At 43.9% G+C, this 23,538-nt stretch overlaps 1 protein-coding gene across 1 annotated transcript in view; it reads left to right on the top strand.

Annotated features, from left to right (window-relative positions):
- Positions 1-23,538, top strand: part of LOC308285154 (meprin A subunit beta-like) — a gene marked incomplete at both ends in the record, with an annotated part of 41,184 nt that overhangs the window by 2,532 nt on the left and 15,114 nt on the right. The gene's annotated exons all lie outside the window — the stretch shown is intronic.

Here is a 23,538-nt window from a genome sequence, read left to right as displayed (position 1 = left end):
GGGCCTCTGTTGTTCCTAATATACGTGAACGACATGGCATCTGCTTGTGACTGCAACCTGTTCCTGTTCGCGGATGACTCGGCTCTCCTAGTCTCGGGCAAGGACCACTTGCAGGTTGAGAAGACACTTAACTCTGAACTAAGTAAGATCTGCACATGGCTTAACGACAACAAATTATCAATTCACCTGGGAAAAACGGAGTCCATCCTCTTTGGAACAAATCATAACCTCAAAAAGGTCGATAACTTCACAATCAAAGTGGGTGACAAGGTCATAACACGAAAAAACGAAATCTCTTACTTAGGATGTATCCTGGAAGCTAATCTTTCCAGTGAAAAGATGACTTCTAAAGTAATAAATAAAATCAACCAACGAACTCGTTTCCTACAGAGGATAGCCCCGATGGTCAATTTTAACACACTGAAGACCATAGCTGGTGCAATAATCCAGCCCCTCTTTGACTACGGAGTCCACGTATGGTATCGTGACGCCCCACAAGCCCTGAAAACTAAACTCCAAACAGCCCAAAATAAACTAATTAGGGTCCTGCTTAGCCTTCCCTATCAGACTCACCTCACCGCTACTCACCAATTAAGAGTGGGGTGGCTCAGAGTAGATGACAGAGTACAGCAGCTTGCAATGGGCCTGGTGTACAAGATACACTACACCACTATGATACCCAAGTACCTGTCAAAATACTTTATAAACATTAAGGATGTCCATAATTACAACACCAGAGGCAGCGCCACAGATCACTTTCAACCCAGAGTCAAAACCAACAAAGGGTCAAACTCTTTTTTCTGCTATACCACCAAAATGTGGAAAGCCTTACCGAAGGCCATAAAGGAGTGTGGATCACTTGCATCCTTTAAAACTGCCCTGAAAAGCCACTTACAGGCAGCAGCCGTTCGCAACTGGTAATAATGAACCTAGCCCCAACCCTACCCTCCCCTGCCCCTTCTTTGTATATACTGTTTGTTTAAGAATTACTGTCTTTGTTTTGTTTTTCTTTACATATCTACTGCATAGTACTGTGTTCTATCTGTCTGTCATTCAATGTTATATGAGATACTTCAATGGTTTCCAGTGGAAATAAGCTTAGTCTTTTCATGGATCTCCTTTTAGTAGACCTTGTACCAGTGAACTGTACCGTCATGAAACTGTACCTTTTCCTATGCAAACTTCTAATAAAGTCTTCAATCAATCAAAACAAGCTCACAATGTTGGCATTAGCAACGCGATGTGAGCTTGTATGTCAGTTCTCACTCAGACGCTCTCTGAACACTTCACCATGTCGTCGCAGGGAGAGGTGGGACGTCCGCGAACGAATCCAATCTTTTGAACGGCTCTTTGAAGTGAACGATGGGATCCGGTTCGCGCAGTAGATAGCGCGAAGTAGAGAGCGCATAGTGAGACAGATCCTTGGCTCGGTCTCACTTCAAAGAGCCATAAATCCCTTGCTTTAGTCTCTTCTCGCTACACAGAGGAGGACTATGGAGGACGCAAAATGACTTTATTCAAAATAAATAAATGAATAAATAAATACAGAAATGCAAAAATAAATAAATAAATGTGCAAAGAAATGTAAAAATATATAATTAAATATATATTTATGTGAAAATGTATTTATTTATATATATATTTATGTATTTATTTATTCATTCATTTATTTATTTATATTTTTATTTATTTATTTATTTCTGTATATATTTATTTATTTATTTATTTCTGTATATATTTATTTTTTTATGTATTTGTTTGCATATTTCCTTATTTTTTTATTTTTTTCCTCATTTATTTATTTATTCTTTTATTTTTGTATTCTTTTATTTATTCTTACCCCTATCGTTATTTGCGTACACGACAACCAGTGCTATTGCTGGTGTACGGCACCAAATTTCCATGGCCCACCATATGGATCCTGTGGGCGTGAAAAATAAGGGGGTGGGCTTTGCATGTTCTCTGGGACCCCATCTACGTATGGACGCCACTTGATCGCCCATCAGCCGTCTGGATGATCTTTTATTCCTTTTTATGTGTTCCTTATTATAACTGCTAGGAATCTTGCAGTTCAAGCACATTTCCACAGTGTGGCAGGCTATTTTCAAAGCTATTGGAACAGCCCACCGTGTACAGACAGAATCACAATCTATTGCCCGTGTACAGTGCATGATCCAAACTTGTGAGGGGCATAAAATCTGTAATAAATCGCTCCAAACATATTGTAAAAATCTAAAACTTCTGTCCATCCATATTCAAAGTAAGCCGCATGTAGGCAGTTGTCCTTCACGTATTCATATATATTTAATGTATTTGTTCCATAAATATTTTTTGGGTGAGGGGGGCTCAACCCAATACAGCAGATCTACAAGCACCTCGCAGATCTACAAGCACCTGCCAGGGACACAGTTTGGTTGGCCTGTATAAGCCTTGCTGTCAACACACTACTACACCAACCATCACCTGCCTACCAATCAGGTCACCAAGCCAGGTGTGGTCAATTAGTGCCTGTCTTTTGATCAGTGCCTCCTGCCAAAGCAGTCTTTCTTTGGAGTTCACTAGGAGAGAAGCATGTTTGAGCTCAGAGCAAAGTGTGTTTGTTTTCCATTTGGACTTACTGTGTTTTGTTGGTGTGTTTGCAACCAAGACCAAAGGAATAGCATATGCACATCGCCTAACTTACAGGGCAGTACTGTAGTATAGCCTAGGCATGTTCATGTAAAACTATTGGCCGTGTACACTAAGGCATGTAGAAACTAGGGCCCGTGTACACAGTGGATAATCCCATCAACGAGGAGCTACAGCACTGGCAGGAGCCTTGAGCAGCCTGGTGGGGACCCCGGGTTTCCAGGGGGTCCCTGGCTGGTTCCCAAAGTGTGGTTTGGGGACCCCCAGGGTTTCCATGGCTGGTTCACAACAGCCTAGTACATTCATGGCTGGTTCCCAAAGTGTGGTTCGGGGACCTCTGGGGGGCCCTACAGGGTTTCAAAGGGGTCCTTGGCTGGTTCCCAAAGTGTGGTTCGGGGACCTCTCTGGGTCCCTGAGGGGTTTCTGGGGCCTTGGCCTCGGACTGCAGAGTCCGGGGACTACCGATCAGGGACCACCTCCGCTCCTGTCCGACTTTGGGGCCTCGGCCTGGGACTGCAGAGTAGCCAGGGACCCCCTGGAGTTCCGGGGACCCCCGGGGACCACCGCCAAAAAGCTAAAAAATGACCAAATGATCCCCCCAAAGGGGCTGCTCACAGGGAATTCCCGGGGACCACGACTCCTGGTGCTCCGGAACGACGCACCAGGTCGCGCCCCTAGTGGAGGACCCCCCGCCACTGCAGCGCAAATAAAATGCTGTAACTCGATCTAGGAACGACCGGGAGAGCTGGGGCCGGTACCCACGCGTCCGCCTCGGCGGCCCGGAGACGGCCGTTCATAGAGCGGCCGCTAAAAAGGCTTTAACCCGGCCCCGGAGCGACCGGGAGAGACGGGGACGGCACCCAGGGGGTCCCCGGCGGCAGGGCCACCGCCTGGGCCCCGAGGGACCCCTGGAGCTCCAGGGACCCCCAGGGACCCCAGCGCCACCGGGAAAAGAAATGTGGAAAATACTCAATTAGCCGATCTACAAGCTATTGCTCCGGATCCAGCCTACTGTAGGCTAGTGAAGCCATCTAAACTCTCCACTTCCCTAATCTATTCTCCCACTGTGCTGGACTTGGATGTGCTGGGCTGTGCTGGACTCTATCAGGCTCTGGTGGGCTGTTTTTGGCTCTGGTGGGCTGGGCTGGGCTCTGGTAGGCTATACAGGGCAGTACTGTAGTATAGCCTAGGCATGTTCTGGTGTAGATGGACACTAATATGGGTATAAGTAACTCAGAGTGTACTAATGGAACCAAATGGACCCTACTAATGGAACCAAATGGACCCTAATATGGGTATATGTAACTCAGAGTGTACTAATGGAACCAAATGGACCCTAATATGGGTATATGTAACTCAGAGTGTACTAATGGAACCAAATGGAGCGGCCCTGCCATGAACTAGAAACACCACATAGTGTTGTCTTGTATGCCTGTTTACATCTGCCCACACTCATAATAGTATGTTGGTCCGTATTTAGAACACGAAGGGTTCCCAGTTCGATCCCGGGCTCCCCCTGAGTTAATGTCGAAGAGTCCTTGAGCAAGACTCTGAACCCCTAACTGCTCCTGATGAGCAGGTTGGTGCCAAGCATGGTTTCCTCTGCCATCGCTGTATGAATGTGTGTGTGTGAATGGGTGAATGTAATGAATGTGTGTGTGAATGGGTGAATGTAGTGCACAATCTATGTAAAGTGCCTTGGATAAAAGTGCTATATAAATGCACCATTTACCATTTATGGGATAGGTCAGGGGTCTTCAATAGGGGGTCCGGCACCCCTAGGGGGTCCTCAGAGCTACTGCAGGGGGCCCTGTTGTAACAGAATGTGTGATAGGAACGTCTTTAGTTCTGTTGTAACAGAATCTTTGTGTGACGGGAACGGTGTACATTACACCCCTATTCTGAGGGAAATAGCAGATCTACAAGCTTGAGCTTGCAGTCCGGCTATTTTAGGCAAAGAGGTTTGATGTAGAAGTAAAACATAAGTGGAGACCAAGTACAGCCTTGTTAAGCATTTCATGTCATGAAAGGTGCTCTACAAATAATGTTTATTACTAGTAAGACGCCTCAGGGCGACATGCGACCTTGCCAAGGTCGCGCCAATTCTTGGCCATTTGGCCAGTGATGTATATCGGACCAGTTACCCATATATGGAGATCCATGTACTGTATATAGTACATCCCTTTTATGCCCATACATGGAGATCCCTGTCTGAACCAGCCACACAGATATGGGCCATTTCTTGGCCATCTGGCCAGTGATATAGTATATATCAATGACATCAGGGATCTTCATACATGGGCATAAAAGGGATTCTGGGAATACCCATATATGGACTTTTACATAGGTGATGTCACCTATGATATCACCTGTGATGTCACAGTGATGTGTCTGGTGTAGTGCTGTGCACCCTGGTCTGGCCTATTCAAGCCAGGTCCAGCCTGTAATGGCCTGGTGGAGACATCTAACTACCCCCCTTCCCTGGTCTATACTCCTACTTGGCAGGACTGGGCTGGACTTAGGTGTGCTGGAGCTCTATTGGGCTCCTGTGGGCTGTATTGGGCTCTGGTGGGCTGTGCTGTGCTTTGCTGGGCTCTGTTAGGCTGTATGGGGCAGTACTGTACTATAGCTTAGAAATATTCATGTAAAACTATTGGCTGTGGCGTGCACACAAAATCATGTGGTAACTCAATATGGTTATTGTGAGGCTGAAGATGCTTTCCATCATAGTGACATGCAGAAAAAAACTGTCCATATAGTATGGTTTACATAGAAGTCATGCCTTAGTGTACACGGCCAATAGTTTTACATGAACATGCCTAGGCTATACTACAGTACTGCCCTGTATAGCCTACCAGAGCCCAGCCCAGCCCACCAGAGCCCAAAACAGCCCACCAGAGCCTGATAGAGTCCAGTCCAGCACAGCCCAGCACATCCAAGTCCAGCACAGTGGGAGAATAGATTAGGGAAGTGGTAGAGGTATGGTATGGAGAGGTTGGATGGCTTCACTAGCCTACAGTAGGCTGGATCCGGCTTGAATAGGCCAGACCAGGGTGCACAGGACTGCACCAGACTCCACCAGGCTGCTCCATACTCCAGCCAGCTCTGTAGATCCTGTGTACACGGCACTCCTAACTCGAACGGTCAAGGGAAAGGGTCGTTTTAGGCGTCAAAACGGGCCCTTTGTCCTTAAAATGAATAAAAAAATCTAAAAAATATGTTTTGTATTAGGCCGGACACACTTTTCATATTTGAAGGATGCCTGATCCGATGGAATGGGTTTCGTGTCTCTCCGACAATTTTAACCCTTTATGATTGCGAAAAAGACACGAAATTTGCACGCCACCAACACGATTACACATTTTTTCGGATAAAAGACACATATTCTGACTTACTTTTTGACGCTGAATCCAACAAACCCGGTCTCGCGTCTCTACGACACTCCTAACTCGCAAGGTCAAGGAAAAAGCCACTGTGTACACGGGCAAGTTTTACATGACTTTGTGTACACGGCCAATAGTTTTACATGAACATGTCTAGGCTTTAATATTGTACTGCCTCGTATAGCCCAACAGAGCCCAGCACAGAACAGCACAGCCCACCAGAGCCCAATACAGCCCCCCAGAGCCCAATAGAGTCCAGCAAACCTAAGTCCAGCCCAGTCCTGCCGAGTAGGAGTATAGACCGGGGAAAGGGGGTAGTTAGATGACTCCACCAGGCCATTACTGTCCAGATCTGGCTTGAATAGGCCAGACCAGGGTAGACTGCACCAGACTCCACCAGGCTGCTCCATGCTCCAGCCAGCTCTGTAGATCCTTGCACATGCGATTAACCACTGTGTACACGGGCAATAGTTTTAAGTTTTACATGAACCCTCAGAGGGACACTGTGGGCTTATCAAGTGGTCCATGGCCGGTTCTCAAAGTGAGGTCGGGGGGCCCACAGTGTCCCTCTGAGGGGACACGGCACAGACCGTGTACACGAAGGGCAGGAGCAAGTGTTCAAGTCCCATAGAATCTATGGGAAATGTACACAGGCGTGTACAAAGTCAGTAGTTTTACATGAACCCTCAGAGGGACACTGTGGGCTTATCAAGTGGTCCATGGTCGGTTCTCAAAGTGAGGTCGGGGGACCCTCAGAGGGACACTGGGCTTATCAAGTGGGAGCACAAAGTTGGTGAGGGGGGTACTAGCTATAGTAGGATGATCAGGCTTGTCGAGGCCAAAGGGTGTACTAGAGTCTTAATAGGCACCATTAGGTTGTTCTAGGCCATTGTCTGCCCTTTAGCTGCTCACTCAATTGAGACCAAACACTGTGTACAGGAGCCTTAGTTTGTGTGTACATGACCAATAGTTTTAAATGGATATTTCTAGTCCATCGCACACAGCCACCTTGTGCACCCTTGGTTAGTTCGTCTTTGTTTGGGAAGGAGGGACTTTGAGGATGTACCTCACTTTGAGAACCGACCATGGACCACTTGATAAGCCCACAGTGTCCCTCTGAGGGTCCCCCGACCTCACTTTGAGAACCGACCATGGACCACTTGATAAACCCACAGTGTCCCTCTGAGGGTCCCTCGACCTCACTTTGAGAACCACCACGGACCACTTGATAAGCCCACAGTGTCCCTCTGAGGGTCCTCCGACCTCACTTTGAGAACCGACCATGGACCACTTGATAAGCCCACAGTGTCCCTCTGAGGGTCCTCCGACCTCACTTTGAGAACCACCACGGACCACTTGATAAGCCCACAGTGTCCCTCTGAGGGTCCTCCGACCTCACTTTGAGAACCGACCATGGACCACTTGATAAGCCCACAGTGTCCCTCTGAGGGTCCTCCGACCTCACTTTGAGAACCACCACGGACCACTTGATAAGCCCACAGTGTCCCTCTGAGGGTCCTCCGACCTCACTTTGAGAACCACCACGGACCACTTGATAAGCCCACAGTGTCCCTCTGAGGGTCCCCCGACCTCACTTTGAGAACCACCACGGACCACTTGATAAGCCCACAGTGTCCCTCTGAGGGTCCTCCGACCTCACTTTGAGAACCGACCATGGACCACTTGATAAGCCCACAGTGTCCCTCTGAGGGTCCTCCGACCTCACTTTGAGAACCACCACGGACCACTTGATAAGCCCACAGTGTCCCTCTGAGGGTCCTCCGACCTCACTTTGAGAACCACCACGGACCACTTGATAAGCCCACAGTGTCCCTCTGAGGGTCCCCCGACCTCACTTTGAGAACCACCACGGACCACTTGATAAGCCCACAGTGTCCCTCTGAGGGTCCTCCGACCTCACTTTGAGAACCGACCATGGACCACTTGATAAGCCCACAGTGTCCCTCTGAGGGTCCTCCGACCTCACTTTGAGAACCACCACGGACCACTTGATAAGCCCACAGTGTCCCTCTGAGGGTCCTCCGACCTCACTTTGAGAACCACCACGGACCACTTGATAAGCCCACAGTGTCCCTCTGAGGGTCCTCCGACCTCACTTTGAGAACCACCACGGACCACTTGATAAGCCCACAGTGTCCCTCTGAGGGTCCCCCGACCTCACTTTGAGAACCACCACGGACCATATGGCTCTCTGCTGCCCTACATTGGGAAATTGTAGTCGGCACAGGTGCCGTACACGACACCCTGTTGCAAGCGTACACGCCCCATTATAACTATGGGGGCGTGTACGCTCGCGTGTACTTCGAGCCTATATTGTACACAAGGCTTATATTTTTCTATTGGAACTCCCTATCGTGTACGGCTTAACTATTGTTTTATTTATTGTTTTATTTATTCTTTTATTTATTCTTTTATTTATTATTTATAATGGCCTTTCAGGCTTTAGCAATCAAACCCAGAGTGATCAAAGCCACACATGCCACAATAGCTATGAGGAGATTTCAGTGCCAGATTTCCATTCGCATTCGACTCTGGGGCCTCGGCCTCGGACCACAGAGTGGCACATGCTCGGGGACCACCTCCAGGGACTTTGACAGTGCGGACCCCCTCCATGGGTGCTGGGACCGGGAAAAAAGTGACAGCGCCACCTGGTGGCGCCCCCCACCACTGCAGTGCACATAAAAATCTATAACTCGGGCTAGGAGCGACCGTTCGAGACGGGACCGGTACCCATGCGTCCGGCCCGGGGCCCCGGAGCCGGTGGTGCGCAGAGCGCCCCCCGGCGGCAGACGCCCAACTGCAGCTGGGAAAAAAGGCCGTAACTCAGCCCCCGAGCCACTGGGAGAGACGGGGCCGGTTCCGGGGGGGGGCCCCGGAGGCAGGCCCACCCCGGGGGACCCCCGCGCCGCCCCCCAAAAATAGGCCAAAATACCCAAAAGTAGCTAATCTACGGGCTCCAGCTCCACTCCGCGGGCCCTCCCGGGGGTCCCTGGGCCCCCGCTTCTCAGGGGGGGTCCCCGGGGGTCCCAGGACGCCTGCCAAGCGCCCTGGCTCCGCCGCGCCGCCCGGGGAACCCCCGGGGCCAAAATTAACGCCAAAAAACGGCATGTGCTAGCAGACCCCCAAGCTCGAAAACTTAAAACGCTGCAGCAAGTGGCCCCGTCGGGGACCACCCAGGCCAACCCCAGGCCACAAAAAGCCTCGCCGGGAGCGCTCTCTGGCCTGTGAAAAAGACGAAGATACAATGTACCCTTGTATCTTCGTCCCCTTGAAAATTTAGGCCCAGGCTTCAGAAGGCCTCGGATCATTTTATTCATTTCATTAAAAAAGCCAAACATGTTCGGGATAGGCACACTGGACTACGTTCCGGAAGCGGCGCTGAACATTCGGTGAACATTGGGGGGCTCAAAAATGTATTTTAAACCATTTTTAATGGAATATATCGTCGGACCATGTAAAATGGCTCGCTGGCTAGCGTAGGACGAGCCAGGACCACCCACGACTCTACAAGCAGCTCAAGGTAAGTAAATTAATACAAAAAAAAATGTATTGGATTGAAATAAAGCCGAACTTGTTCGGGATAGGCACTGTATGAGTTAAGTTTTCGAGCTTGGGGGTCTGCTACCACATGCCATTTTTGGCGTTATTTTTGGCCCAGGGGGCCGGCGGGAGGGCCCGCGGAGTGGAGCTGGAGCTTGTAGATCGGCTACTTTTGGGTATTTTGGCCTCTTTTTGGGGGGCGGCGCGGGGGTCCCCCGGGGTGGTCCTGCCTCCGGGGACCCCCCCGGAACCGGCCCCGGCTCTCCCAGTGGCTCGGGGGCTGAGTTACGGCCTTTTTTCCCAGCTGCAGTTGGGCGTCTGCCGCCGGGGGGCGCTCTGCGCACCGCCGGCTCCGGGGCCCCGGGCTGGACGCATGGGTACCGGTCCCGTCTCGAACGGTCGCTCCTAGCCCGAGTTATAGATTTTTATGTGCACTGCAGTGGTGGGGGGGCGCCACCAGGTGGCGCTGTCACTTTTGTCCCGGTCCCAGCACCCATGGAGGGGGTCCGCACGGTCAAAGTCCCGAATTTCCCCAAAAAGTGGCTCACTTTTTGGCCACTTTTTAAGCCCTTTGGCGGCGCCGCCAGGGGGTCCGCGGGAGTCCCTGGAGGTGGTCCCCGAGCGTGTGCCACTCTGTGGTCCGAGGCCGAGGCCCCAGAGTCGAATGCGAATGGAAATCTGGCACTGAAATCTCCTCATAGCTATTGTGGCATGTGTGGCTTTGATCACTCTGGGTTTGATTGCTAAAGCCTGAAAGGCCATTAGCATACGGTTCAAGAAATACAGGAATAAATAAAAGAATAAATAAAAGAATACAAAAATAAAAGAATAAATAAATAAATGAGGAAAAAAATAAAAAAATAAGGAAATATGCAAACAAATACATAAAAAAATAAATATATACATAAATAAATAAATAAATGAATATATACAGAAATAAATAAATAAATAAAAATATAAATAAATAAATGAATGAATAAATAAATACATAAATATATATATAAATAAATACATTTTCACATAAATATATACATTTAATTATATATTTTTACATTTCTTTGCACATTTATTTATTTATTTTTGCATTTCTGTATTTATTTATTCATGTATTTATTCATTAATTTATTTTGAATTAGGGATGTGAATCTTGACCACTGAGGCGATACGATACGCATCACGATACACTCCCAGCGATACGATATAATTGCGATACATTGAAATCTTGCCGATACGATACATCACGATACACCCCTGACCCCGATACGATGCGATATGATTCACGATATTTTGCGATACACCCCTGGTCCTTACGATGCGATACGATTCACGATTCGGTGCGATTCAACACAATGCAAAGGATTTATATTAAAGCCCATGTAAATTTCCCCCCAAAAAAATTACTAAAAATGCATTATATTTAATTTCCAAACAATTTATTGTTTCACTGTAGTACTAGGCTCTGTCTAACAATCCAACTTATTGAAATCTGGGAGAAAACTCCTTGCTGGCTGGTAAAATTGTTTGATTAATACTATATCATTATTATATATCATTACATCCTCAACAGGTGGTCAGGGACCCCTAGGGTCCTCAGAGTTATGTGAGGCAGCCAAATATTAATAGTTAGTTTTTACAGTAACCAATTGAACCCTAGCAAGTAGCAACACTATGGGGGAACATTAGCCAATACATTAACACTTATTGAGGGTTTAAGAGATAATAATTCATGGATTATAATGAATAACATAAATCCATCATATTAATAGAAAAGATAATGTGTGAACAAATAAACACAACATAGTAATGTATTAATGTCACTGATGAAATAGTGCTGTCAAACAAGTCTCTGACAAGTTTTAATCTGCAACAGTTTTATATAATAGCCTACAGTAGTCTAAAATAACCTACAGTGGGGGTCCCTGCTTGATCTCTCTCTTCTCAGTTAAGGAGCCTTGACCTGTATTATTATTATATTGTATGAATATAATCTAGGATTTTGCCCTTTCTAGCCAAAATGTTTCAAAACGTAGATATTTGAGTCACAACGCGTTGCGTTGTGAGCTTGTAGGTCTGCTATTTAGGTGCGTGCGCACCTAAATAGCGTCGAATAGCGTCGAGCTGCCAAGTATAAATCAGGCTCCAGCCTCTCTTTGCAGAGGGAACAGCAGCAGCAGAAGAGTGTTCTGCCTGCTACAGTAACAAGTTGTGAAACAGTGTCAAATACTTTGTTTTAATCGCTAGCTGCACGCCCAGTATCGTTGTTGTAGTTCATACGTGTGTGTAGTTAAAGCGTGGAAGCTTCTGCTTTGTTTAAATCAATTCCGTCGCAGACTCAACAAGAAGAACAAACGGGTGTGGAATGTGGATCATAATATCACGCAGCGTGCTCCAGTCCAGTGACACAACAACGGATCACATCAGCGAACATTGGACAGGGATGTTATAAAGCTAAACGTGGTACTAATCTTGCATGTTTAACCAGTGGGCTCACGAGTGCTGTCTGTCTGTCTCTGCATTCCGTCGGGTCGGGTGTTCACTGCGCTCCGCTGAGTAGAGCAGAGCAGCCAGTGCTGCTGTAAAAGACGCATGTCTTTAGAGTCGCTACAAGTGCTTTTTGGGGGGAGGGCTGATGGGGCATTCAATGCGCCTCGGAAACACAGTATAGAATGAAATACTATTATGCAAAAACCGATCCAACCGTGGAATGTACCGATCCAGGTCACTCACGATACGATACATCACGATTCCAGCCGTCAATTGTACCGATCCACCCTGAATGAACCGATTCACTCGTATCGCGCACGTTTGTATCGCGATTACGATCCGTACCGGTATATCTTCGCATCCCTATTTTGAATAAAGTAATTTTTCGTCCTCCATAGAGGACAGGAGGTTCGTTGAATTAAGTGAAAGCAAAGCTGCGCTGCGCAGAACAACACGTTTATTTAGCAGTCAAATTTCGCCGGGATAGTAGTGTAGCGTTTGTTGGACGCTACTTCACTACTGGGATCTAAAAATAGCTACGCTATTTGCGAACAAATTAAAACAAATCAAATGGACTGTCTTCATTTTTGCATTCTGCTGCTACTTTCATCAGTTGTGCACTCCGCTCAGCAGTAGGCCTGTTGCTTTTCCAAAAGCTTTTAATTTGAAATTTAACTATAGGGTCCTTCCGGATATATTATTGTTCCTTCCTGTTATATACATACTCAGGCACACACACACACATACATAGCCTACTTTTGCACACACATATATACATACTGTTGCACACATACATACATACTTTTGCGCAACATTTAAACAAACTCAACATGCACATATATACATTTTCAACACTGTATATATGCACAAGTAAAGTATGTATGTATGTGCGAATGAAGTATGTATGCATGTGCGAGTGAAGTATGTATGTATGTGCAAGTGAAGTATGTATGTATGTGCAAGTGAAGTATGTATGTATGTGCGAATGAAGTATGTATGTATGTGCGAATGAAGTATGTATGTATGTGCGAATGAAGTATGTATGTATGTGCGAGTGAAGTATGTATGTATGTGCGAGTGAAGTATGTATGTATGTGCGAATGAAGTATGTATGTATGTGCAAGTGAAGTATGTATGTATGTGCAAGTGAAGTATGTATGTATGTGCGAATGAAGTACCGATATGTATGTATGTGCAAGTGAAGTATGTATGTACATGCAAGTGAAGTATGTATGTATGTGCAAGTGAAGTACCGATATGTATGTATGTGCAAGTGAAGTATGTATGTACATGCAAGTGAAGTATGTATGTATGTGCAAGTGAAGAACCATTATGTATGTATGTGCAAGTGAAGTATGTATGTATATGCGAGTTGACTATGCAATTCCGGCTCAAACGGCTTCTCATAGACAGGGCCAGGGATCTCCATATGGTCATAAAAGGGATTGTATGTATTATGTCAGACATCATAGTAGACACATAATGAGTAACTGAGTAAGTAAGCATGTCTGGGGTCTCACAGCACACGGTTGGTTCTACAGACTCCAACTTTTGCACAGGGATAGGATGTTATTATAATTATGTATTTTTGTAGAACCGCTGATCCAACCAATACCCTGCTGAAAAAAACAGCTAAAACCAGCTTATGATGGTAGCTGGTTTTAGCTGGTTATAAGCTGGTATTAACTGGTCTTAGATGGTCTGAGGCTGGTTTAGATGGTATACCAGGCTGGACAAGCTGGTCAGGCTGGTCTTTGCTGTTTTTTTCAGCAGGGTATGCCCATACCTCCATATACATGGACCTCCATACATGGGTATGGTAACTGGTCCAATATAGGCTATATAATAAAATAAAATAACAGTCCATATGGGCATTCCCAGATTGCATCATTGTTGATCCAAGTAATGATAGGCTACATTTGTGATTTGTCATTTTATTCATAAAATAAATATTTAAAATATGTTGAGTATAGGCACACTGGTATGTATAGTTTTAATTCTACATTAATTGAGTGCTGTGTGTGTGTTCTACAAAGAAGTTTATTATGCATTGTGGGAGAGCCTTCAGGATGGCCTTTGGAATGGCAGGGGGCATGTCCCCGAAAATAAACTGGACATGTTCATGAAGAACATGATAGTGGCGCCCAAAAAAGGATCCTACCTGGAAACATTTGTCAAACCTGACAGCCAAATACGATGTGTAGTGGCAACTGTTGCATTTGGGATGGATGTCCAGGATGAAGATGTGAGGAGGATTGTTGTAGCCCTACACTGGGGGGGGGGTAAGGAACATAGTGAACTATTGGCAGGTATGAATTGGACACTTATTGGGCAGTATGATTCAAAACATTTTGAGATTCTATATATATATATATATCTTTTTAAACTTAAAGGGGCACTCCACCACTTTTCAACCTATATTCATATAATTGGTCCTCACTCAAAAATAGCTTTTCTTTTTTTGTTTTTGTTTTTTTTTTCTCAGAGGAGGGCTGTGGGCAGGTCAGAAACCCATCGTCTTGTGACATCATCGATTGCCAATCCAGCTTATAGAAACTGCAGGCTTTCTATTCCTGAAAAGTTGCAATTTTAAAGTGGAAGCCATTGTTCTCGCAATAATAAAAATCTAAATATTTTTTTCAAAAATATTGATACATTTTTTATTTTGGAAAATGATGATGTCACAAGACGATGGATTCTGAACGTCCCACAGCTCTCTTAGGAGACTTGGACTAAGTAGAAAAAAATTGTGATATTTTATCATGAACATTAGTGAGGACCTATTATATGAAGACAGGTTGAAAAGTGGTGAACTACTCCTTTAAGTATAATAGCATATTTAAAACTGTAACATGAAAGTTATTTAATCATGCATTCAAAAAAAATTCCTCTCTACCACCCCTACATGTTAGGAGGTGGGAAGGTGTTCCTATGATGGAGCTCAGGGGAGAGCCCTAATGTACGAGTAAAGTCGCTCATGTACGGCCAAACATGTGGACGCAAAGGAAGGGAAAGTGTGCACAAGGAGACAGGCACTGCAACACATTCTCTTGACCCAGATGTCCTGCAAGCTGCATGTGGAGGAGATGTGTGTTGCTGTGTTGTACTGCTAAAGCATAAAGTGGTTTATTTTGATTTGCACACGCATGCTCTCTTCATTTCTCCACCTCTTCTTACCTTTAATGAAAACCCTAAACCCCAGTTTTGAGTCAGAGTTGAGTGTGGAATCTCCTGTGTTGATGGGTATTACATTTTCTTTTGAGGAATTGTTACATTGAACTTAGGCTGCTATCTAAACTGCAAAAAGTCCTTGGGGAAACAGATGAGGGCAGTCACAGCATAGTTCCTTTCTCTGCAGTTGAAATCAACAAAGACATATTATAAATAAGAATGCTTGCAGATCTTATGTGAGTGAAAGCATACAAAATGTGAACTGTTTTGTTGTGACTATGCAGTTTACAAAACGTAGGACTTTGTGAAGTCAGCAATTACCAACTCCTTACCAACTAAAGAGTTGGTGTACTGTAGTGATTCCAGTGAGTTGGCACTCTAAGAGAGGTGTACCAATTTGTGTAATGAAAATAACTTATAAGCCTTATTACTTTTTAAGGAGGGAAAGTACCTTTTCTTTTTAGCATTGCAGGCCAAGACCTAAAAGAGATTAGACATTTGCCCAGGACCCAAGCTAGTGAGAACAGCAGATCTACATGCTCAAAAGTTGTGAGCTCGTAGATCTGCTATGTTCACTAATTATTAATCATTTGTTTTCTAATGTGTGGAATTTATTTGATTTATCTTTCTGAAATTACTGAAAAGAATCATTGAATTTTGTTTTAAAAACATAAAAAAAGGGAATGTTTTTTGAAGATATTTTGAATGATAATAAACAAAGGGCGGTTTGCACCAAGCCGGATTAAGCCGTAAAGGGGAGAACAACCCATTTACAACATTGAACTACGTCATTAATATACCTTAGAGGAGTTGTGTGGAAATAAGTGTTGCCTAGAACTGAAGGACTGATTTTGGGGTTTGTATTGCAAAGTACACCGTGATGACATCACCACGGTGTACTGAACTTTTGGGGGGAGCTTATTTCTTATTTCCACACAACTCTAGGTATATTAATGACATAGTTCAATGTTGAAAATTGGTGGTTCTCTCCTTTAACTTGGTATAAATCAAGGTTTATCCTTTAACCCAGTTGCACCAAACTTAAACCTTTTCATTAATCAGGTTTAGTTTTAAACCATCCTTTTTAATTTGGTTTTTAGTTTTAATTATCACTGTAAACCTGGATTAATATCAATCCTGTTCCACCACTACTTTAAACTTCAATTTAAACATCAGTAAGGGATACAGTTTAAACCTGCAGGAGAGGTGGTTTAAATGTAAACATGGCAGCATATATCAGATGGCTTCATGAAAACAAAAGAGTACCTCAAAGAAAAATAAGGGACTGTCAAACCCCAGTTGAATATTATGATGATGAATACAGAAAGCGGTACAGATTCAGCAAAATGTCTGTAATGACAATAACTGTTCAAATCGGGCCTGTGATTAACATGATACTGACAGGAATGCAGCTACAGTATACCACCCTTGCTCCAGCTACTGACAGCCTTGCGCTTTTATGCAACCGGATGTTTCCAGATGGTGGACGGGGACCATGTTGGAGTACATAATTCAACAGGGAGTAGGATTGTTGCAAGGGTATCACAAGCAATTGCGTTGTTGAAAAAACATGACAGCCGGATTTTTGATAAGAGCCAACTCTGTGCTCTGCTTGAAAGTCAGGCATTTCATGATCATCTAGTTGGTGACCTTGGATATGCCTGCCATGCCTACCTGATGCGATGACCCCCATTTTGCACCCTCAAACACCAGCAGGGAGACGGAAGTCACGGAACAATACCAGCCACATTGCAGCCAGAGGTGTTGTGGATGGAATACCATCCGTGGAAATTCTCCCGGTGGAAGTAACACCGTTCTATTCTGTATCAGCCTCAAGTCGTGAGCAGGCTTTTCTCTTGAGTAAGTGAGTAAGCCTGCCTGGCTACCCGAGGCTACATGTCATGATGTGGTCTACCTGCACAGCCTTTGTGATCGACTGGTAGATCAGGATCTACCTTGTGGGCAGCCCTCCTTTAGTTAAAGGAAAATTCCAGGATAAAACATTACCCCCCCCTAATCTGCCTTTTACTCATGGTAAAAGACAATAATTTGTTTACAATAAATGTACCTCCATTGATTCCGGATGGGGACCCGGAATGCATTTGGGTCCCCCATCCGGGTAAATTTACTATAATCGATTTGTTGTCTTTCAATGTGACAAATACAAAACAAATTGAACACAAGTCTCCATGGAGTAATCAATAGTAAACCAGTGATTTTGGGGGTGAACTACTCCAAGGGCAGTGGTGGAAAAAGTACTTGCATTCTTTGCTTAAGTAAAAGTATCAATACTGCAATATAGGAATACTCTATTACAAGTAAAAGGCTGGAATGTACTTGAGTAAAAGTACAAAGGTTTTGGTATTAAAATGTACTTAAAGTACCAAAAGTAAAAGTACTCATTGTGCAGAATGTCCCATTTCAAGTTTTCAAATGTACAAACATCTTTTGAAAACAGCTGAACTAATCTCAGCTCACACTGCGTCCCATCGCAGCGCATTGTGAGCTTGTAGATCGTCTATTTTCAACGCATTGTGAGCTTGTAGATCATCTATTTTCAACGCATTGTGAGCTTGTAGATCGTCTATTTTCAACGCATTGTGAGCTTGTAGATCGTCTATTTTCAACTCGTGAGCTTGTAGATCGTCTATTTTCAACGCATTGTGAGCTTGTAGATCGTCTATTTTCAACGCATTGTGAGCTTGTAGATCGTCTATTTTCAAATGGCTGAGATGTATACAGGGCTGAAGTGGTTTATGTATGTTGTGTAATAATAATCCAAATCTACAAAGTAATGAGTAATTAAATATTTCAAATAAATATAGTACAATAGTACAAAAGTACTAGCCTGGCTCCAGCCAATAGACCCGCCCACTCTCTGAGTGAACTGCTTCAAGCTCCAGCGTAGAGATCTCTTGAAGTCCTTGTCCCTTTTATGCCCATATATGGATATTCCTGATGTCATCAGTATATGAACATATATGGGCTTTCTGATATGCCCATATATGGAGATCTCTTAACTGTAAGCCCTTGTCCCTTTTATGCCCATATATGGATATCCCTGATGTCATCCGTATATGCCCATATATGGGCTTTCTAATATGCCCATATATGGAGATCTCTGTATCTCCATATATGGGTATAAAAGGATACTTCAGGTCTGACATCAGGTTTGTTTATATTGGGTTGCTAGGTTTGACATCACAAACTCCATGGGCCATCTGACCTAGAAATCTATATTTGGGCATAGATGACTCATCGTGACCTCATCATGATTTCAATCGCTATAAAAGGACTCTCAGTGACATACACTCTCCACAGATAAAGCAGTCAACCAGCCTACCAGTCAACCCATTCTTTGATTACTTTGTACAACTAGATTAACTTTTCCAATGCTCTCTTCCCTGGTGAGAATTGCCCCTTTATATAGGGCTTGTTTGTGTATTGTATGACATCACGCCACGTCATCAGCTGTGGACTGTGATGTCAGAGTGATGTCAGCAGTGTGATGTCATACTGATGCGGAGATATGAGCAGGGCAAAAGTGTGACGTGTGACGTGTGACTCAGGGACGGACGGACGGCCGGTGGAGGTTTTGATACTAAACTGCGACCTGACGGTCGCAATTATCTTTTGTAAATAGGAATGGGACTTTGATGAATTAATTAGAGAATATATGTGATAATGTGAGTGATTATAGAGGGGGGAAAAAAGGAAAAAAGAAAAAAAATAGTGTTCTGAGAACACTTGTTTTGTTGTTTGTATATGGGCATATTAGAAAGCCCATATATGGGCATATACGGATGACATCAGGGATATCCATATATGGGCATAAAAGGGACAAGGGCTTACAGTTAAGAGATCTCCATATATGGGCATATCAGAAAGCCCATATATGTTCATATACTGATGACATCAGGAATATCCATATATGGGCATAAAAGGGACAAGGACTTCAAGAGATCTCTACGCTGGAGCTTGAAGCAGTTCACTCAGAGAGTGGGCGGGTCTATTGGCTGGAGCCAGGCTAGTACTTTTGTACTATTGTACTATATTTATTTGAAATATTTAATTACTCATTACTTTGTAGATTTGGATTATTATTACACAACATACATAAACCACTTCAGCCCTGTATACATCTCAGCCATTTGAAAATAGACGATCTACAAGCTCACAATGCGTTGAAAATAGACGATCTACAAGCTCACAATGCGTTGAAAATAGACGATCTACAAGCTCACGAGTTGAAAATAGACGATCTACAAGCTCACAATGCGTTGAAAATAGACGATCTACAAGCTCACAATGCGTTGAAAATAGACGATCTACAAGCTCACAATGCGTTGAAAATAGACGATCTACAAGCTCACAATGAGCAAACTTTTACTTTTGGTACTTTAAGTACATTTTAATACCAAAACCTTTGTACTTTTACTCAAGTACATTCCAGCCTTTTACTTGTAACAGAGTATTCCTATATTGCAGTATTGATACTTTTACTTAAGCAAAGAATGCAAGTACTTTTTCCACCACTGCCCTTGGAGTAGTTCACCCCCAAAATCACTGGTTTACTATTGATTACTCCATGGAGACTTGTGTTCAATTTGTTTTGTATTTGTCACATTGAAAGACAACAAATCGATTATAGTAAATTTACCCGGATGGGGGACCCAAATGCATTCCGGGTCCCCATCCGGAATCAATGGAGGTACATTTATTGTAAACAAATTATTGTCTTTTACCATGAGTAAAAGGCAGATTAAGGGGGGGTTATGTTTTATCCTGGAATTTTCCTTTAACTAAAGGAGGGCTGCCCACAAGGTAGATCCTGATCTACCAGTCAATCACAAAGGCTGTGCAGGTAGACCACATCATGACATGTAGCCTCGGGTAGCCAGGCAGGCTTACTCACCTGCCAAGAGAAAAGCCTGCTCACGACTTGAGGCTGATACAGAATAGAACGGTGCTACTTCCACCGGGAGAATTTCCCCGGATGGTATTGTTTTTGAAGCGGTGAAAGCCGCTTCCAATGAGTGGCTTTGTGTGTCCCACGTCCATATATGGTCATTTCAGTCCAGAATTAACAGGTTTTTTCAAAAACAAAATGTGTGTCCCATGTCCATATATGGTCATTTCAGTCCAGAATGAACAGGTTTTATCAAAAACAAAATGTCTGTCACCTCATGTCCATATATGGTCATTTCAGTCCAGAATGAACAGGTTTTATCTGTCCCGTACGTGAGGAATATCAGTCCAGAATGAATAGGTTTTTTTCAAAAACAAAATGTGTGTCCCATGTCCATATATGGCCATTTCAGTTCAGAATGAACAGGTTTTATCTGTCCCGTATGTCCAGAATATGTGTGTAGTGTCCTTCCCTATGTAACTAGGTCTGGCACTTTGTGCCTTATGTGGGTATTAGTTTGAGTTTATCTGTCCTGTGCCTGTCCCATGCCTATCCAGTCCAAAATAAAGAATTGAACATTGGTCAAGCTTCACATGACAATTTGGCTCTCCAGACAATTCTATACTAAGATTCACCGCTTCACTTCGAACCGAGGTTTGATTTTTTTTTTTACAGTGTGGTGTATTCCGCGCTGGTGGAAAAAAACTGTTCTACTTCTCCCTACCCTTCGGTTAGGTAACACAAACATGGATTCTGACAAAGGATAACTATGAAGGTTTTATTTAGGTGTGTTTCGCCTAAATAAGCGCATGTCGTGGCCAGGGTGCATGACATGTGATTACATTAACCCATTCAGAACGTGTCTGTACACATTATAGTGTATTATTATTTTATGCTTTAACTATTGAAAAATAGCAGATCTACAAGCTCACACTTGTAGAGCGTGTATATCTGCTAAACACAAATCACAAACACAAATCATGAAAAATCATGAAAATTAGAATTTTGACCTGATTATATAATCAGGTCAATAGCAGATTATAGATCTGCTATATCTTTGTTCCCCACCTTACCTTTTAACATTTTTGTTACTACGGAATGGAACTAAAGTTTTTGTCCTAACTGATTATATAAGTGTCTTTTGAATCCTTCTAAGGTTTCTTTTTTAAAACCTATGTTTCTATGTCAGCAATCTGGTTAGCCATCGTCAAAGAAAAGGTCCTTTTCACTTAACTGGAGCTCAGTTAGTCTGTTCTTGAGAGACTACTATCAGTGGTTCTCAAACCTTTTCATGTGAAGGATCCCCAAACTGATATTTATTTGACCACAGACCCCCATCTCAAAATATCTAGTTCCAGGGACCACCCAGGAGCAAAATTTGAGTTACAAACGTTCGCTTTGAAAATACATATATTCAAAGATCTGCTCAAATTTTTAAAACTTTTTCAAAAATAGCAGATCTAGAAGTTCGCAGCGCGGCACTTGGTGCTAAGCTGTGAGCTTGTATATCTGCTATTTTTCACTGGTTAAAGCATTCAATAATTCTAGGCCTAAATGGGTTGAATGCTTTAACCAGTGAAAAATAGCAGATATACAAGCTCACAGCGCGGCACCGAGGGCCACGCTGCGAGCTTGTAGATCTGCTATTTTTGAAAAAGTCGTGAAAATGTGTGCAAATCTTTGAATATATGTGTTTTCAAAGCGAACGTCTCACGTAACTCCAATTTTGCTTCTAGGTGGTCCCTGGAACTAAATATTTTAAGATAGGGGGGTCCGTGGCCATCATACATCTATTTGGGGGTCCTTCACATGAAAAGGTTTGAGCAAGAACAGACTAACTGAGCTCCGGTTAAGTGAAAAGGAGCTTTTCTTTGACGATGGCTGGCCAGATTGCTGACATAGAAACATGAAGGATTCAAAAGACACTTAAAGAATCGGGTAAAAATTCAAATTTTCACAATTAAAAAAAAAATAGCAGATCTACAAGCTCGCAGTGCGGCACTCGGTGCCGCGCTGTGAGCTTGTATATCTGCTATTTTTCAATATTTAAAGCATAAAATAATGATACACGATAATGTGTACCCGTTCTAAATGGGATAAAACCAGAGGCGTCAATTGGGTATGGCAAGGTATGGCTAGCTGCCATACCTTGGCTACGGGGGGAAACAATAACATGTACTTGTTAAAATAAATGCATCATGTCAGTTGCTAAGGTATGGCAACATGACTGGTGTCGCGTTTTGCTGACCTGATGCCACTGTAAAACATACAATTAAAAAACATAAAGAAATGTATAAACACAAATCACAAAACCCCTTTTTTGGCATCTGTCACTTCTAAGATGGTGACTTGATTGATTGACATCAAGCTTCTTTTTTTTCCAGAAAGGTTACCTAGAGTACCTTTAAGTTAGCTCAGGATTTAGAAAGCGTTTTTAGAAGGGGCCTCAGTCCTCAGGTGACATGATTGATTGACACCTGTCAGCTCCCTTCACGGTTCTATAGCAGGCAAACGCCCACAATGCAATGCTTTGTGTTCAAGAATCAGTAGCATTACCAATAAAGAACCCAAAAACCTACACCACTTCCATACAGAATGGGACACGGAAGTTTTTTTCCCACCACTATTTCCCATTCCAAGTATGTTTGTCTCATACGCCAGTGCCAGAGCCCCTCAGGTACATGTCTTGTGGGTGGGTTGATCATGTTGAGCTGGTTATTTTAAAATGAGTCAGAAACCTACGGTGGGCAGCCCTGGTTTCTAACATTTCCTTTTTCATTTCTATATGGGGAGATGCATCATAACCAGGGACGTGCTGGCCATTGGGAAAAGCGGGACAACTCCCGAACGGCCGGCTCATTAGGAAAAGATTAAAAATAAAATGTCGGCCTTCGTTCCATTTTGGGGGCTGGGCGGCCAACAAAGTAAATCGTCACTGTCGGGCAGAAACCTCGTATCTCCAAGTTTCAAATTTCATCATACAAGGCAGTCGCACAAAAGTAGTGAAAACAGCAGATGAGGCGTTGTGTGCTTGTAGATCGGCTGTTTTCACCAGTTTAAATAATTTTTAAAATGGTTTTGGACAAGGTTTCCACCCGACAATGACGAAATATAACTCATGTAATTGGCCCACTGGCTTGTCACTTTGTCACAAATCTTTGAGTAGCAGCAGCTTTATAGAGAGTGATCTCTCTCTATAGCGTGCAATGAGGGCCTCTCCAACTCTTTTTCCCGGGCTAAATCAGGGGCCCAGCACCTCCCTGATCATAACCCAAGGAGTCCAGGGAAAATAAAATAATGTTTCACATATGGGGCACTGCACAGTGTGTTGCAGCAGTGTTGGAACGTTTCAAAGGTCCATAATATAGTTGCGACCGTCAGGTCGCAGTTACTGTCAAAACC

The sequence above is a fragment of the Nannobrachium achirus genome (assembly GCF_963921795.1).
Source record: "Nannobrachium achirus genome assembly, chromosome: 5".
Taxonomy (NCBI): domain Eukaryota; kingdom Metazoa; phylum Chordata; class Actinopteri; order Myctophiformes; family Myctophidae; genus Nannobrachium; species Nannobrachium achirus.
Note: the sequence above shows the minus strand (reverse complement) of the source record. Positions and strands in the feature narration are given on the sequence as shown.